General features: G+C 42.5%; 1 protein-coding gene across 1 annotated transcript in view; it reads right to left on the bottom strand.

Moving 5' to 3' along the window:
• tafa4b (TAFA chemokine like family member 4b) overlaps positions 1 to 14,647 on the bottom strand; it is a 51,544-nt gene extending 36,897 nt beyond the window's left edge. The window contains exons 1-2 of the mRNA XM_061832214.1: positions 14,522 to 14,647; positions 5,232 to 5,446 (exon numbers count right to left, since the gene is read on the bottom strand). The gene's annotated coding sequence lies outside the window, so the exon portion shown is untranslated. The remainder of the gene's footprint in view (positions 1 to 5,231; positions 5,447 to 14,521) is intronic.
• Between the last annotated feature and the right edge of the window lie 2,796 nt (positions 14,648 to 17,443).

The raw sequence follows: 17,443 nt of genomic DNA on the forward strand, positions 1-17,443 counted from the left end.
TGGTGAGGGAAGACATGAGGGCAGTTGGGGTTAGAGAGGAAGATGCAGGAGATAGGCTAAGATGGCAAAAGATGACACGCTGTGGCGACCCCTAACGGGACAAGCCGAAAGGAAAAGAAGAAGAAGAGTAGTAGTAGTAGTGCCCCGCCTCCTGCCCCTTGACAGATGGGATAGGCTCCAGCACTCCCCGCGACCCTCATGAGGATAAGCGGCAAAGAAAATGGATGGATGGAAGATACACAATGATGGTACACAATGATCTGGTTCAAAGACCCCTGGTGGTACACTGTTCAACATTGCTGTAAATCGTACAATAATGTATCAGATATCTTACAGTAAAATACTGAAGTGACTGCACAGTAATTGACTTCAGTTTTGATTGCATGATCGGGTTTCTGTTGACATCTTGTTTAGAGCTACTTTATTTTGTATGCAGCAGAATAGGGAAGTCGTGTGCTCCCAGCATGGATTGCGGGATAAACTGTTGATGCTGTTGCTATAATAAAGACGTTAATCCTTAATGTTAATGAATAATAAGGATTAATGTAACATTGATCATGTCTGTTTATGTGACTGGTACTTCTTTGAAAATGTATCTTATTTAACTTGTATGGTGCACTTTTTGGGGGGCTTTGTTTGAGCTCCACTACGGGTACATCTGTGGAAAGTAATAACTCGGTGAGGATGGGAGCCATCCACAAGTCAGGGCAGTTTACCTGCAGTCTGATTCTCGGGCTGCAGATCAACCAGACAAAAATCCCATTAGTGTAAAACATAGCGCAACTCCCTTTAGGTGGAAAGATATTGAAAATGAAACTGGCGAGAGCACAAAGCCTAAAGGAATGATATACTGCAGTATGTGAAGCGTTTCACATTTCTTGAGTTGAGTGCGCGAGTAATGCAGCGCCTACATTGATAGATTTGTTTGACCGCAGTATATTACTTCAAACCATGACATGGCTTCATTGACAATGTGCATGTAATTAGCAACACACATTAAAACAATTCAACATCTCCATGCATAAAGCGTCATGACAGATATTGTCATTATTTTTTTTAGGTCTACATTGATTCACCTATTTTTGTAAATTTGAAAAATTATTATTTTTTTAAAATAGTTGTCAAACGGAGAGTAGTGTATCTATTAAAAGGTGTTAATGTGAACCAAAATTTAAACATATTTGGCAGCCTTGTCTTACTATGAGTTTTGTGCTTACTGTCGAATTAAACTGAAATTGTACATATGAACATGCTGTAGTCATTAAACTACACTAACACCACAGTAAAGTCATGATTACATAAAGAAAAGTTGTATGAAAAATATTACTCTGTCGTATATACTCAATTGTTCAATAAAAACCAGTAAGATTTTTTGTGTGGCGTCACAATGTATTCTTATGCAGTTGCTGAAATGAGTTCATTGATTGCTGTTGATAACCTTGAAATGTTATATTTCTGGACTGTCGTAATACGAAAATCCCCTTTGCGCGTAAACAAAATTTGCATTCCGGAATTTGTATTCAAAATGAATACAAGCTGCTCAGAAAAAGAAAGGTTTCACATTACATAAAATGTTGTATAAGTATCAAGTACTGTCGAATAATATTTAGGTGTGTGTTCCAATTGATCAAAAGTAATCCAAGAGACTCATAAGACCTGTTTTTAATGCAACCATCCAGAGGCACACTTAGAGCGTGTGTTTCCGCCAATACAGCAACAACCAATTAGCTCGAACAATCCCTATCTGGTGAAACGGTCGCGTGGGGAGGACAAGGTGGGAGGTATGCGAGTTTCTCAATGTAGGAACATTACCTGGCTGCGCTATTGACTTTCAAGTCTGGAGAATGGCCTTGCCACCAAGGTACCATTCCAACACAACTAAGCGCCCTGAACTTTCCATTCTTGTTGTTGTTCATACGGATCGGGATCTTCTCACATCATCAAATTTACATTTACAACCCTCTCTCACTAATCAATTTGGAATGACTAAAATGTAGAAGTTTGAATGTGTTTTACTTTCGAGGCTTCCACATACTGTATCATACTGTATCATTTTTCAGATCTACAAGACATAACATAGCTCCTTCTCACCTTCTCTGTACTTTTGTATTAACGCCCTCGAGGCAAATAATACATCTGTGGTACTCTTCCTAAGCATGAAACTATACTGTGTCTCACAAAATACTTCTTTCCTGAGGCTAGCCTCCACTACTTTTTCGCATAACTTCACTGTATGACTCATCAACTTTATTCCTCTATATTTCACACAACTCAGAACATCACCGTTGTTCTTAAAAATGGGCACCAGCACATATTTCCTCCATTCATGTGGCATCCTCTCATCTGCCAGCATTCTGTTAAACAATCTGGTCAAAAACTGGTCAACACCATACTGAGGATGGCTTGCAACGGTATTAACATGAGAACAACCTATCATCTGACCTTGGAAGGGGCATTTTGGGGTGGCACAAATAAGCAACTGGCAGCCCAAACGTAGCCCTTGGATTAGTATTGAATAGTCAGCCATGTTTAGACGTTTGTTGGTATTCGTCAGCGTTCTAAGTTCCAAAGCCTGCGCTTTGAGCTTGCCTCAGTGTTCATAAAAATCTTCAATCTGTCTTTGTCACAAGCCACTGTCCCACCCTGCCTGAAATCATAATTCCTGTCCCTGTAAAGCATGCGGTGAACTGTTTAAATAACTGCAGACCTATCGCTTGCAAGCTCATTGTCACAAAATGCTCAGAGAGACTTGTACTCTGGCACTTTCAAAAGTAGAGTACCCTTGACGTCTGACTCCTCTCAGTTTGCCTACATGGAAAAGAGGTCAATGTAAGATACCATCAGTGTCACTCCCCACTCAGCGCTGGAACACCTAGAACATAAGAACTCTTCCGTCCGGATGCTCTTCATTGATAACAGCTCTGCATTTAATACCAATAGACCACGCATTTTTATTAGGAAAATGTTTCACCTTGGTTTTTCTCACAACCGCCCCCATCAGACCCAGCCCTCACCTCTCTTCCTCGATCACTCTCAGTACTGGCTTCCCTCAGGGATGTGCGCTGAGCCCACTTCTGCACTGTCTGTACACCTCTGATTACACACTCATCCACCCCTCCAATCATATCAGTAAGTTTGCAGATGACACAACTATGGTGGGACTCATCTCTGGGGAGGATGACTCCACCTACCATGTTGATGTCCAAAATCTCTCTGCGGTGCTCTGAAAAAAAACTGACTTTAAAAGCAAAGAAAACCAAAGAACTGATATTGGGCTTCATGAAACACAGAGCTGTTCCACCCCCCATTTTCATTAATTGTGACTGTGTGGAAATGCCACCTCGGAAAATTATTGTCTCTAGTTTCGGAGGAAAATTCAGGATACGAAAGGAAAAAATGGCCACTGGATTCACAGTCCCCAAATTCTACCGAATGTAAACAACCTGTATCTTGGTTTGACTGGCACGCTAAAGCTGCTCTCCCATTGGCTATCACCTTAGCATCTTCCTGGCACGCCATTATTGGGAGGGATGTCAATCTTTCAATCACTCTTCTGTTGAAAGCATTTTAACATGCTGCATTGCTACACATCATATGACATAGCACAGCATGGTACATATTTCAGGGAAAGGAATCTTTAATTATTTTTAAATGTGCCTTTCTATTGCCTGCTTTTATCTGAACACAAAGATGATTGCACTTTTTATACATTTTTACTGAAGCACTTTTGAATAAAATGCTGATATGTCATATTCTGTGTGTTGGTGTTGTGTTGTATGGTTTCTGATGATGTGTACAGATGGAATGTTGTTGTAGTTTTTATGTGGAGGGGGGCATGTGCAATTTGGTTGTGTTTATACACAGTGACCATAAAATGAAAACTTCAAACGTGATAGTAAATAGCTGTAATTGGCTGGCAACCAGTTCATGGGGTACCCTGCCACCTGCCCGATGATAGCTGGGATAGGCTCCGGCACTCCCGCAACCCTTGTGAGGATAAGTGGCTCAGAAAATGGATGGATGGATGGCATGTGAATCCACTTCTTTGATTACAGTTTTTTTACATTTTTGCATAATTGCATACAATGCACAAAAACACTGAGATGAGAAATATCACATCAGTTTAATCCCCTAAAAAACTTGAAACAGAAGGTTCATCATTGTATATCCTTTTTAGAAATTGTTTTGCCTCCATATGCCTGTCATGCCCATCACATTATCGTCTTTTAATAACGTCTCCGCTTAGCGGAGGAGAGGAAAATGTAGGCTGCTGTTGTTTGTTTTATGGAAGGAAAAAACACGGACACTAACTGGCTAATAAACACTGGGCCGCTAACCCTACAAGTACAACCGCTGCCTAGTCCCAGGTTTCCTCTTTACACGTTTGTCGATTAAAGCTCAGACAGCTGGCATTGGTCGACATAGATCAGAACAAGCTTCTCTGACAGACAGAGTGCAGGCCTGAGCCGTAAATCCTGCACACTCTAATAAAGCAATAAAGGGCCTTTAAATGTCAATGTCCCTCTACACCGCATGATGGATAGAAACGTAGAAAGCAAAGAAGACACTAAGAGATGTCTATACACCCCCACACACATTGGTTTCAACAAGGCTTCTTTCCTCAACATTTGAGGAAAGGCTCTGGAAAATTGATGCTTTTGCTGTATTGCTACTCTTATTTTCGCTGTCTTCTGTTTGCTGTTGTGGGTATAGAATTACATGAAAATCTCATGTCATGCTCAGTCTGCTTTGAATTCTGCACTGAGTTTGATTTCAAAAAGGATCTTTTTCTGTATTTCATGCACAAAAAGACCATAGAATACAGCAAATGTCTGTGGACTGTGTATGTATCAAAGCAGCCTGCATAGCAGACTGAAAGAGAGGGGTTTTTTTTTTATTAATTTAGTGTAATGGCAACTCAATTTTGTCAGGTGCTCTATATTGAAGTTTCCCATTCTTATGATTTCCTTTTCAACCAAATTGTGTCTGGATTTACAGAATTAAAGGGGTGCAATGTGGCCCAGTTCAGATATTGAACTATGACGTCATGAAACTGTAAACTGAAAAGGTGCATGTAATCATATATTTGGAATCAAGTCTCCAACATATAGGTATAAAGATCAGATACAAATTGGATATCTGGTAATGTGAGTGCAGTGTAAGTGCATGGATCGAGTAAAGTCTGTCACTGTGAGCCAGGTGTCATTGAAATACATCAATCAATGACATACTGTATACGGGATGTGCCAGAAAAGTTCCAAGAATGGTGTTTTCTTCTTCAAAGTAATTCTCCTGATGGAATCCAGCGCAATTTCCCAGTCTTCTCTACCAAGCCTTCATTCACTCCAGGAAAGATTCTTTCAAGATCCACCGCAGCTTTGTCAACACAGCCATCTTGGTGTCATCCCCGTCTTTGAAACAGGTCACCTTAATGACCCTCGAAGGACTGGAAAAGAAGGACAAGAAAAAAAAAAACACACTGAGCCAGGTCAAGTAAGTAAGGCAATCTTCCCAGCCAGGAAATGTCAGATGCTCAAGGCGTTGTGAGCAAGCACGTTTTAATGATTAAGGAACCACGAGTTGTTCTGCCACAACTCACACATTTTTTTCAGGCACTGACGCATACATCTATGGTCACGGGAATGCTGGAACCTATCCCGGCTAATGGGTGAGTGGAGGCGCACATTCTGAACTGCTCACCAACAAATCACCTCCGTGCCGCTTCATGCTGACATTTCCTTTTAAATATACGGTGGTCAGAGTCAGTACGGGTCGGTGCATTTAGATCTGTGTTGTGCTACCCAATGTTGTCGCTACCATATCTGAACTGGTGTCTACTTTTCCACTTGCGTTTTGTCAGTGGGTGCATTAACAGTAACAATAAAAAACATGGAAAACAGAGAATCACAATTTGGCATTTAGATCAGCCATGTATACATAAAGCCTTCATCTATATCAGGGTCGCTTCTTGAACACCTGAGGGCCCAAGGCAAGAAGGCCTATGGAGACGACCCCTATCACACACCCCCACAAAAGCAAAATAAAAAGTCTACTAATCAGGCACAACATTAAAAAGATAAACAAAACTTGATGTGGCTTTGGAGATTTGATCTCAGAGAATCCTCTGAGGCTCACCAAAACCTTAAATCACAACTCTGATCAACCCATGAGAATGGTATCAATAATTCGCAAATACTGCAAAGAGTGTTTTATATATGCAATCTGGTTTCCTCCCACATCACAAAAACATGCATGAATTTGAGACTCTAGAGTGCCCCAAGGTGTGTTTGTGAGTGCAACTGTTGTCTGTCTCTATGTGCAGTGCGATTGTCTGGCAACCAGTTCTGGGTGTACATCGCTTCCTGCCCAATAACAGCTGGGATAGGCTCCATCATTCCCTCGACCCTCGTGAGGATAAGCAGTTCAGAAAATGGATGGAGTGATAGACTAATTGTAGTCCTTTGTGTATTCTTTGTGTTGCTCACCACACAGAACCTGTTCAGCCACATCCAAAGAGAGCGTCTGAGTGAGAGGGGTGTGCAAAGAGAGCTACTACATTACATTACACTACTTCATTTTGCACTGTGTGGACAACAGTTGCCAGAAAGCAAGCATCTCTCCAACAGCTACATTTTTGTCCTTACAGGGCCTCAAACTGTGACACTTTCGCTACAAAACCAAGTTCTGACAGATTGAGCTACTCTCCTCCCATTTGTCTGTTTTGCCTACCCATAGTGTGCCTGCCACCTCTGACCGATATATGGTATGAAGTGTTTCCAGTACATGTGAGTAAATTTCGAACACCATCTGGTTTGGTTGTTTACGTTGATATTGAAAGCCACTGTTGCACAGAACCATTCAAATTACTGGCCGAGGCTGTAAGGATGGATCTATGGAAAGTAGCAGCCAAAAGTTGAGATGTGTGTTTGCAATTTTATGTATGGAAAATAAACAACCTTGATATAGAGCCTGTTATTTTTCAAAGAATTTCTATGATCCTCGGCTATACTAACGCTGAATTACCTCCAATGGGCTAATCCAGAGAAGTCAAAAGCTGTTAATTGCTTACTTTTGCATCTCATGCACACAGATGCAAACCTTATCCTTTGCAATCTCTACGCATATACGTATAGAGACAAACCAACAACTTGATTATATCAATCCCTTCTGCCCCTAATGATGAGCTTGCACGTAATCGTATCGATTACCGTACGTGTCATGCCTGTCAACAGCAGGGCCAAAAGAAAAGCCGATCTTGCGAGAAGGAAGAAAGGAGTAATGGAAGAAAGGGAAGAGGGGAGTTGGATAGAGTAGTCATCTTGGTGGAACGTCAGAGTAAAGAGAGAGAGGTCAGAATGATAGAGCGTGAGAGACAGAGAGAGAGAGAGAGAGAGAATTGAAATGGAGCTGAGAACGATAGGAAACCTGATCAATTGTTCATTTTACAAAGTCGCTGAGACGTGTCACTAGTGTCAATAAATGAATTCATTTGTCTCTGGATCTGCCGAGCATGACACCTTGTTCACGTTTCTCCCCTGAGAAAGTCAGGTCCTCTAACCCCCTCTCAATCACACACAAACACATACACATTTGTGCACACACACAATGTTACTAATGCATGGTTGTAAAAAAAAAATATATATATATACTCATCAGGCATTACTCAGAGGCCATTTAATTGTAGTTAAGATTAGTGGGAAAGTGTTAAATCAGCAGTGATGAATGTGAAATAACAGCACAGACCCAAATCACCAAGCAGCTTTCCCCAAGGGACGGTGCCGCACGCCGGTGACTGACATCAGTCAGCCACCTAGAGGGACCCTCAATCACGAGCTGCCTGCTGTTTTCATTACAAAGCCATCACCTCCAGCACACACACACTAGGAGTGCACACAGAAATACACTTCTACACAAACTCACTCTCTCCCCTGACAGATTTCCCCCTCAGTCTCGACTACCCATATTCGTCTCTGTTGAAGATTTCTCTCACACGTCCATCCAAATGCAACTCCCTGCTCAGAGCCCCGAGCCTCCTTTCCTGCCCCCTCCGTGTTGGCGTCTCACCTCTCCTCCTATCCACCTTTCATGCTCTGCATCTCACGCATTTAAACTCTGCTCGTTGTTACAGGGTGGCTGCAATGGACACCCCCAGGCTCCGGCACCACTGCACTTTCCTCATACCGGCGTCACGGTGGAAAGACACACCGTGGTTCACCTGGGAGCTTTTCATAAACCCACATCGTTGCACTGTCCCCCACAGTTACGGACACATCTGGCAGCTGACATGGTGGAGGGCGAGGGGGGCAAACTGGGACGTGGTGTCACACAGGCTGACACACACTTCAATCCCTACACGGATTTTGGCGGGGGTAGCAGATGCAAGCAAGGTGATAGATAGAGCACTGTGGGAAGAGACGCCTCCTTTTCAATTACAATCATTACTATCACTTAGGGAGATTTGTCATGGTCAAAGCGAACTGGAGCTCAGAAGGAATTCACCTTGAGGCAGGTGAGAAGGAGTTTATTCTATTTGAACTAGGAGGATTACGAAGTCCACAAAGACGGTCCTTGCAAAATGACACTCAGTTACACATGCGCTACTACCAAGTTGTGAAACTATCGTTAAGCATTAGTTTAAGCATGACAGGTCATTATTGGTCTAGGACTAATATTAATAATGGGGGTGCTCAAAATGGACCCCCAAAGCCTGACAATGAAATAATGATTTCTCCAGGTGAGGAAATAAAGGTAAAGCAAAATATACTTCGATGTATATCATGACAGCACTCATCCATCATCCCATCCATTTTGTATACCACAAAAAAGCACAACACTCACATTCAAAACTATGGACAATTTAGAGAAGGGTACTTGAATACAGTACAAGAGTAATACACAAAATGTGGTACAAGGTACATGGGCTCCTTTAAGTGGTACATGAAAAAAATCACTAAAGTACAGTTTAGGTATATTTAACTTTTATGTTCATCATATTTGCATTGGATCTTTATGAACTGTTTTTAACATTGATTTTGGTACAGTAATATGATCAATACAGTTTAATTATAACACTACAGTGCGATATAATTTTATTGAATATAATTTTTTGGAAAACCTCTCGTTTTTTATCAACACTTAAGCCTACTATGCTACTGTATTTTAATATTGGTTTTAATGGTGCTACTTTTAGAGCAATTTTTTGTTAAGTGGTAGTTGGTGTAAAGGTTTGAGATCCTATTCCTTTGAGTAAAAAGATTTTTGAGTCTTCAATCAACGGGAATGCTCTTTTGAATGTGGGACAAAGTCAAATTACCCGGAGAAAAACATTGAACATTGAACCTGCATCCCAGGACCTTAGAACTGCGAGGCAGACCTGCTCAGTGCTCATCCACAGTGCTGCCCAATGACAGTATTGTTTTTTAACTTATTAAGAATATGTCATTTGAGGGGTGTGTTTAGTCAGAAATATGGCTGTATTTTCTTGTACCTCCTGTGCTTGTCCCACAGCTCTATCGTTTCTTCCATCTGATTATTCTGTGTGTTGAGTTGCTCGGTTTCAAGTCAAGGAGTTACTGCCTTAGTATGCATATTACAGTGTTTTCAGTCATTTTTACCCATCCATATGAAAAGAAATCATTTTGACATTGTCGCCTTATTTGGCTTTTTTTTTTTAAACACAATGGGAAAAAATACCACCGTCATGTAAATATTCGTGTTGCCTTCAAAAGTCATCCTGAGCTGAAGAGACAATTGCAAAGTGAATGGTCCCAAGGCAAAAGGCAGATACGTAAGCCAGTCTGGATGACACAAGCAGTGGAGACACGCACACACACACAGAAGGGCCCGATCCAATTGGTCCCGATTCAATTCCATGGCTTATTCCATCGTCCGGTTGCTATTACACGCTTTGTACACAGTTGTTGTCAAAACGCAATGTGCTCGTTTATGCTCATAGATACTGCCATATAATATTTTAAGAGTGAACATTGTATAAGAGGATGTGCCTCTCGATAAATTAATGGATTTGTTGAACTCAACCCTGGATTTGGGAATACTCCAACAAAATAATTGTGCGATTGTATGTGTCCTCAGGTCAGGAGAGTCTCTTTCCTCTTCCGACATGCCCCCCCCCCACACCCCCCCCCCACACACACACACACACCCACGTTTGACAAACCAAGGTCCCTAAAGACATGCTTGGATGCGTGTGGTCTGGCTGAACATGAGATCTCTGACCTCAGCCCAATCAGGAACGTTTACGATAAAAGAAATTTCAAGTCAGGGCCCAACACCAGTTACAGTACTTGCTCGATTGGATGAACGGACAACAATGCTACAGACATTTCAAGAAAAAAATATTGTTGAAGAAGAGGGGAAGCAGTGATACAATTATCTACATAGTTGGTTGCCCTAACTCTACATGTACAGTATAAAATAAAGGTACATCTGGTCTTAGAGTAATAAAATACTTAAACTTTCCTGAAGAAAGTGCTAAGTAATGTTGCTCCTGGTATCAGAGATAAATGGTGATCATATCTACCTGACACGTCTGAGGTTCAGGGTTAAAAAAAAAAAAGTTGTCTTCCTGTGTTCCTGAGTTTTGATATTTCATGCATGAGTTTACCCTAGGTACTCCAGCTTCTTCGCACATTCAAAACAAGCGCAAGTTAGGTTAATTGAAGACTCTAAACGTTTAGAGCAGCGGTCCACAATCTTTTTTTGCACCGCAGACAGGTTTCTAGTAGGCTTTTTTTTCTTTTTTTTTTCACGGACCAGCTTTGAAGATGTGCCATATATATACGACACAAATAAATTAGCATGATCGTCTTAAAAATGAATGTTAAATCCATGAAAAATGCAACTCACCATAACGCATAACAGACAGAAGAAACTTTCTTTTTCTTTGACGTTGCAGGCTGTTCCTCCGGCGGCCTTTCACCTTTTGAAAAGAAACTCACCAAAGACGTGTTTTTACTCATTTTTGCTAGTTTGAGGAATTATTTCTAGAATTCTATAACGTGACCAATGTGCAGTCTAGTGTTGTTTCACTCACAAAAATTCTACCAAAAGAACAAATCTTTTCAGTGAAAATGATGAACTGAATAACTCCATGAAATCATTTTGTTCTTTGATCTCGGCCACTGCCGTGAGTGAGTCGGCTGGGAGCGGAAACAGAATTATTAGAGCGTCCTGTGCGTTCTTGATGTATCACCTGCGATGTGCAGCTGTTGCGGCGGAGATGATATTTTTTCAAAATAAAACACATTTGAGCGGCATGGTGACTCAGCTGGAAAGCGTTGGCCTCACAGTTCTGAGGTCCCTGGTTCAATCCCGGACCCACCTGTGTTGAACTTGCATGTTTTCCCCGTGCCTGCGTGGGTGTTCTCCGGGCACTCCGGTTTCCTCCGACATCCCAAAAACATGCAACATTAATTGGACACTCTAAATTGCCCCTAGGTGTGATTATGAGTGTGGTTGTTTGTCTCCATGTGCCCTGCGATTGGCTGGCAACTAATTCAGGGTGTACCCTGTCTCCTGCCCGTTGACAGCTAGGATAGGCTCCAACACTCCCTGTGACCCTTGTGAGGATAAGCGGCTAAGAAAATGGATGGATAAAACACATTTGACCTTTGAAAATGCATTGAAACGGAAATTATATAAATTCGTCGCTCCTTCTATGCGGCCCAGTAACAAATGCTTCACGGACCACTACCAGTCCACGGACCAGGGGTTGGTTTAGACTAGATGTGTTAAATCGTTCATAGCATTATGAATGTTTGTCTATGTTCCTGCCACTGGTCAGATTTACCCGATTTCTCCACAAAAAATGAGACAGGATGGCTCCAGTTTACTTGTGACGCTAAATGAGGATGTTTTGTTTTTCCTCATTTCTCGTAAAAATAGAAGGGTTCACACGTTTTTCAGTTTTCTGTAGAAATCTATTTTGATTGAAATTAAGGCTAGAACCATTGAGGTCGAGGCAAGAATTTATACTGTGTCTAGATTACGTCACCTGCTATGTGACCACTTGGAAATATACAGAAGAGGATTTGTCGTACAAGACATGGTAACGAATGACTTTTCATAAAGATTGGCTTCAAACCGTACATTTATGGAGTCACAATCATTTGGTTCATGATTGCTTTGTGAAATAAACCCGAGCCTGTGACCAAAGTAGCACATGTGGTCTTTGTTGCCTGCCACAGCAAGGACTGAACTTTGGCCTTTTTACCCCCTGGAGTCATGACCTCTGTCTAATTAAGGTCTTCTTGTCTGTGGCAGAAAACAGTCATTGATTTTCTATCGCTTCTTCCGATATTACAGCCAAGCGTCTCCTCCTTGTGCGAGGAGTTGTGTGCCGCTCTTCTGAAGTAGATTTCATGAGGATGAGCGAGAGTCTTACTGTCCACTACTGCTGAATGACACCTGTCAACACAATATATGACTCAACGCACGGTGAAAAAGCTTGATGGGAATGAGCGCTACGGGATGCTCCGCTGGACAAATGGGAGTCTTCTCTCCTTCTGTCATGAAAGAATCCTTCTGCTCATTTTACCCCCCCCCACCCCTTCTCCATCCCCTCTCAGTCAGGAAGTATCCATTCATCACAGTCAGTGTGTTCGTGCAAGAGTGTGTGAGTGTGTTTGTGCGTGTGTGTGTGTGGGTATGGAGGTCTTCTCAAATCTGTCACGCTGCTGTCACCCTAATTCACCGAGCATCACCCACAGCATCTCACACACACACGTGTGATGATCATCTTCTCACGTGCTCGTATCTCCTGTAGTTAAGCATGCACGGCAACACACGTGCATACTCACACGTACACGCAGCACACACGTCTTTCCCATGCCTCTTGCAAAGCTTATTTTTGTCTTTCCAGCTCATTTCTCTCACCTCTCATAACCTCCCTGCTGCTGCTGTGCCCTGCCTCGTCATGCACGAGCGCTAACGCACACAATGCACTCATCGGCGGGCAGTCATCCTGTAGAGTCCTGACTTTGGTGAGGAGATATTGGGCCTGTTGAGACATGTAGCACCAAAGGGCCTTTTGAGCATGGGAAGCTGTCCCATTGCTGGGAGATTCTGCAAAACGTGAGGGAAGTGGCGGTGCATGTGAGAGTACGTACTGTGCACCCACACATATTTGTGCTTCAGCATTCACAATTGTTTTTTTTTTTCTTTTGGGGGGGTTCATTATTTTATTTGTGGAAAAATGTGCTTAGTCATAATTTTGGTAACCCACCCGATGGCATCTTGGTGCCAAGAAAATCATTTAAAGTGATCAGAAGAGCTTCATTTACACAAAAGTAATCATTTTCCACACAATCTAGAGCATTGGTTGGCAAAAAAGTCAATTACAAACAGATTTTAGCTATTTGCGGCAGGGTTTGGTCCCTAGCCATAGGTTCACTGTAGTGCAGAATCAGGAACTTAAAAGTAGAGGAGTTTTTCTGTGAATATAGGAGAACTGTAAAAGGGTCAAGAAAAGTGAAGGCTCCAGCTACTGATGCACATCCAGTCAGCCCTCTTCCACGTGCGTGTGCTGTGACAAGGTTGGAGAGTGTAATCGCCCCAAGATTAAGAGTGCTGCTCCCGTGTTAATGTGACTGTCAATGAGAATTAGGTCCCTGGACCGATCCTCTCCATCCTCTTCTCCCCCCAGGCCACCCCTCTCTACCTCCTTCTGCACTAATGACACCGCTCTGCGCGTGGTTGAGACAATGGAGGGAATAATTGCTCGCTCTCAATACAGTACAAATTGCAGAGGCAAGCAGCAGGACAGCAGACAATGGGGAGAAGGGAAATGGGTCGGTGGTGAGGGGAGTTGGGGGAAATAACAATTAAAACACGATTACTGTCCACATTGGAATGCAGGGGCGGGGGGGGGGGAGACAGAGAAAGGGAGAGAGAGAGAGAGAGAGTGAGAGAGCACAAGCTGAGTGAGGAAATTCCGTCCAATAGAATGTGACTATTACATTCTGCAACATGCCTTGATTTCAACAGCCTCTTATTCGGCTCCCATCTGCCCCAGCCCCGCCGCTACTTGTCCCTCCTTCTCCTCGTCTCCATCCGTCCCCGAAAGCCCTTCTTGATCCAAGCAAAGAGGGTGCCGAGTAAAGCCGTCTCCGGGGATCACTCGCATCACGGAAACTCAATAAAACCTCACCAGCGTGGAAGTCAGTGCCGAGCGTTGATTTAAGATGGGTGTGTGGGCGCATCGCATTAATCCCGCCTCAGTCTTGGCCACAAACCCGCGACACACGCACGCTCCACTCGATCCATGTCACTGGTGCGCTTTTACGCACGGGAATTACGCGGACATCATGTTTTGGAGTTGTTTTAAACGTGTATACATTTGCATAAATCACCTGGCTGGGCACAAACAAACGCATCATTCAGTTGCGAAGTCATGTGGATGAATCTCAGCACTCCACACCAAAGTCCTCTTCTGGCTCGTTCATTGTTTTACGTTGATGATGAAAATTTGAATTAACAAATAAAAATATAAATATGAACTTACCCAAATCTATTAACTGGATAACATGACTGCGGGAAAGGGGAGATTATCCAGGAGAGACTTTCTGCTTCAAACCCCCATGAATTTTCCTCACAATCCTTTCTTCGATGTCTCTGCTCGGGTTCCCGCAGAACCCAAACGGACCGAATCAGAGGGAAAGAAGGCTAGACGAGACGGCGCAGAACACCGGGGAACTGGAACCGTTTCTGACAAGCGTGAGTTCTTGTAACAGCAACCTGCTCCAAATGGAATCAACTGGCAAAGTCCCATCTCAACATCACAAAGAAGATAAAGTCACGCAAATAAGTGCGCATTTACTACCAAGTCAAAGACTCCGCCGCTGTGTGTGCTTTGTTCTAAGGCAAACTCCACAGAAGTTTGAGTCGCTTTGTGACAGCTCGGTGGAGCCGCCGAGAAGAGTGATGGCGGCACATCGGCGCAGTGGCGAGAGTTGCGCTCCCGTCGCTCCACCCGGGCATGCGGGGATCGATTGGTCATGAGAAATGAGATGTGTGCTCCGTCCTTCCCATTCAGAACACGTGCAACAGTGCCCGCCCAGTGCACCAGCGAGTACACCCCCTCCCTGATGTTATGGAGTTTGCAAGAAGTATTCGGATGGAGAGGGGACAATTCAGTACAATGTCGAGAAAGCAAAGGGAACGTTTGATGCCGTTTACCGAAAGAGTTGAGTAGCAGGTACTTTTATCTTAAAAATGCATCATTGCAAAGTTATTACGACTGTGGTTCTCTAACTTTTAACATCAAGTTCCACCATCACAACCAATTGGGAATGTTCACTAACGCCTTTTTAACCCCCTCCCCCTCCCCTCAGATCGATACCAGGATGAGTTTTCGTTTTTGCGTTCTCTGCCTGTACTGATTACCAAAATCACTGGTACTTTTCATGCATAAAATTCAAATTAACACAATGAAGGATAACTGTTAAGATATTGTGAACCTGCGACCCTTGTGAGGATAAGCGGCTCAGAAAATGGATGGGGAGATATGAAAAAAGATGTTTTTTTCTGACGCACATGATTGGCCAGTGTCAAACTACTACAGTTTAGCGCCAACTTCTGACAAGGAAGACTTAACTCAATGTCAGATTTGTTTGCTTTAATCAATAGTGAATGGTATCGTCAGCTGTCGCTAGTACTCGATACCTCGAGATAAGGCTGGTTTCAACTACCTGGTGACAGCCCTCGCCCATCTCTACTTAAAATGCAGTAGCACAGTAGGCCAAAATGTTTATATAAAAAAGATATGGGGTTTATTCTTTTGAAAAAAAGTATGTTTAATTTTATTCCAAGCCACATGACAATACACACAATTTTCGTATTAACACTACACTTAAAAATAGGAAAATGCCAATTTAATTCAAATGTATCACACGCAAAAGTTAAATACAATCTGTAAAACAGTCCATGAGGACGAAATGCAATTGTATTGAGGTTAGATCTTTTAACACACATGCGCTCCGGTCTTTGTGTGGTCTTCCTATGCTCACCCCACATTTCAAAAAGATGCTTCCTAGGTTATTTGATGACTCTAAACTGGTGGGTATAATTGGTTGGCGACCAGTCTAGGGTGTACCCTGCCTCTGGGATAGGCTCCAGCTCACAATTTAACTTACAGTGAGGAAAAGTGGCACAGGAAATTGATGGATGGTATTGCATTAAGAAGTTAACTTACAACCAAACTATACTTGGCCAGTGATTCTTTCAGGTATATAAAAGACTTTCCATGTCAAAAGGGCGGTCATGGTGGGAGATCCTCAAGACCTTTCTTATGTCATCATCATTTTAGTATTATTTTTATTCTTCACCATGTCCCTTCCTTCCTTGGATCACGTTCCATGCATATTGTGTGGGTATCAATACTAAGATGTGAATGCATGGTGAAAGTAGAATTCATCCATCCACGCCCCTTTAGCAGTATTTTATGATGGGCACCTCTCTCTTTTGTCACCAAGAGACTAGCTCAACAATTATTCCATCCCTGGGAATATTCTAGTGTGCTGATGCCAATTGATTGCACGGTACTGCATTTGAGGGCCCTTAAGACTGAGTGGAGGTCGATGCGTGCTAACGACCAAAGGTGATGATTATCCAAACTCACATTTATTCTTATTGTAAAACTGCTTGGTCCTGTGTCAGTACGTTCTTGCCGTGCATACATAATCTTAGAGTATTCAGATGATACAAATTAAACGAGTATCGACCCATTGCAGACATTTTGACCGTCATGTGGATGTTTAAAGTGAGCTCACAGATTAGACCGCAGCTGCAGTTTTGTTTACAAGATTTTAGCCGACTCGTTGTTTTTCAGTACTTTGGATTTCACGAGATTGTCTTGTCACTGTGCCTCTGTCCTGTGTGCTTGCATATCAAAGGAACAGTCACATCGAAAGAAGAGACACTTTTGGGGAAAAAAAGGAAGAAAACCCCACACAAATTTGAGCAAGTACGTGAAATTGTGTTTTCACCAGCATGGCCTAACAGTAATCAGCATGAATGTATTTTATAATTCTAATTCTCTACAATTTTTTCTTTCAGAAGTGACAAATAGAGGAAACCACGTTATGTGACCATTTTTCTGAACAACAAAACATGATGGGGCAAAATTTATTTTACACCTACTTTAAAAAAAAAAAAAAAAGCATTAGTCATCTGTTGGATCGTCAGTTTGCTCCACATAGTAGGTATTCACTTAAAGGAGGTACAAATTTCAGCAAGTACCAGCAGATCCGAATGTGAATAGCATCTCTTCACTCCCATAATTGAAACATTTCCCCCCTAGAGGGAGAAGTTAACTGCAGTTAACTACAAAATACGCCTGCAGCTTGATCAATATTCCCTTCCTGATCACCCTTACATAGAAGTATAGAAGATGTGATCATTAAAATGTTTCAGTAAACGATGACGC

This window comes from Syngnathoides biaculeatus, chromosome 10 (genome assembly GCF_019802595.1).
Source record: "Syngnathoides biaculeatus isolate LvHL_M chromosome 10, ASM1980259v1, whole genome shotgun sequence".
NCBI lineage: Eukaryota > Metazoa > Chordata > Actinopteri > Syngnathiformes > Syngnathidae > Syngnathoides > Syngnathoides biaculeatus.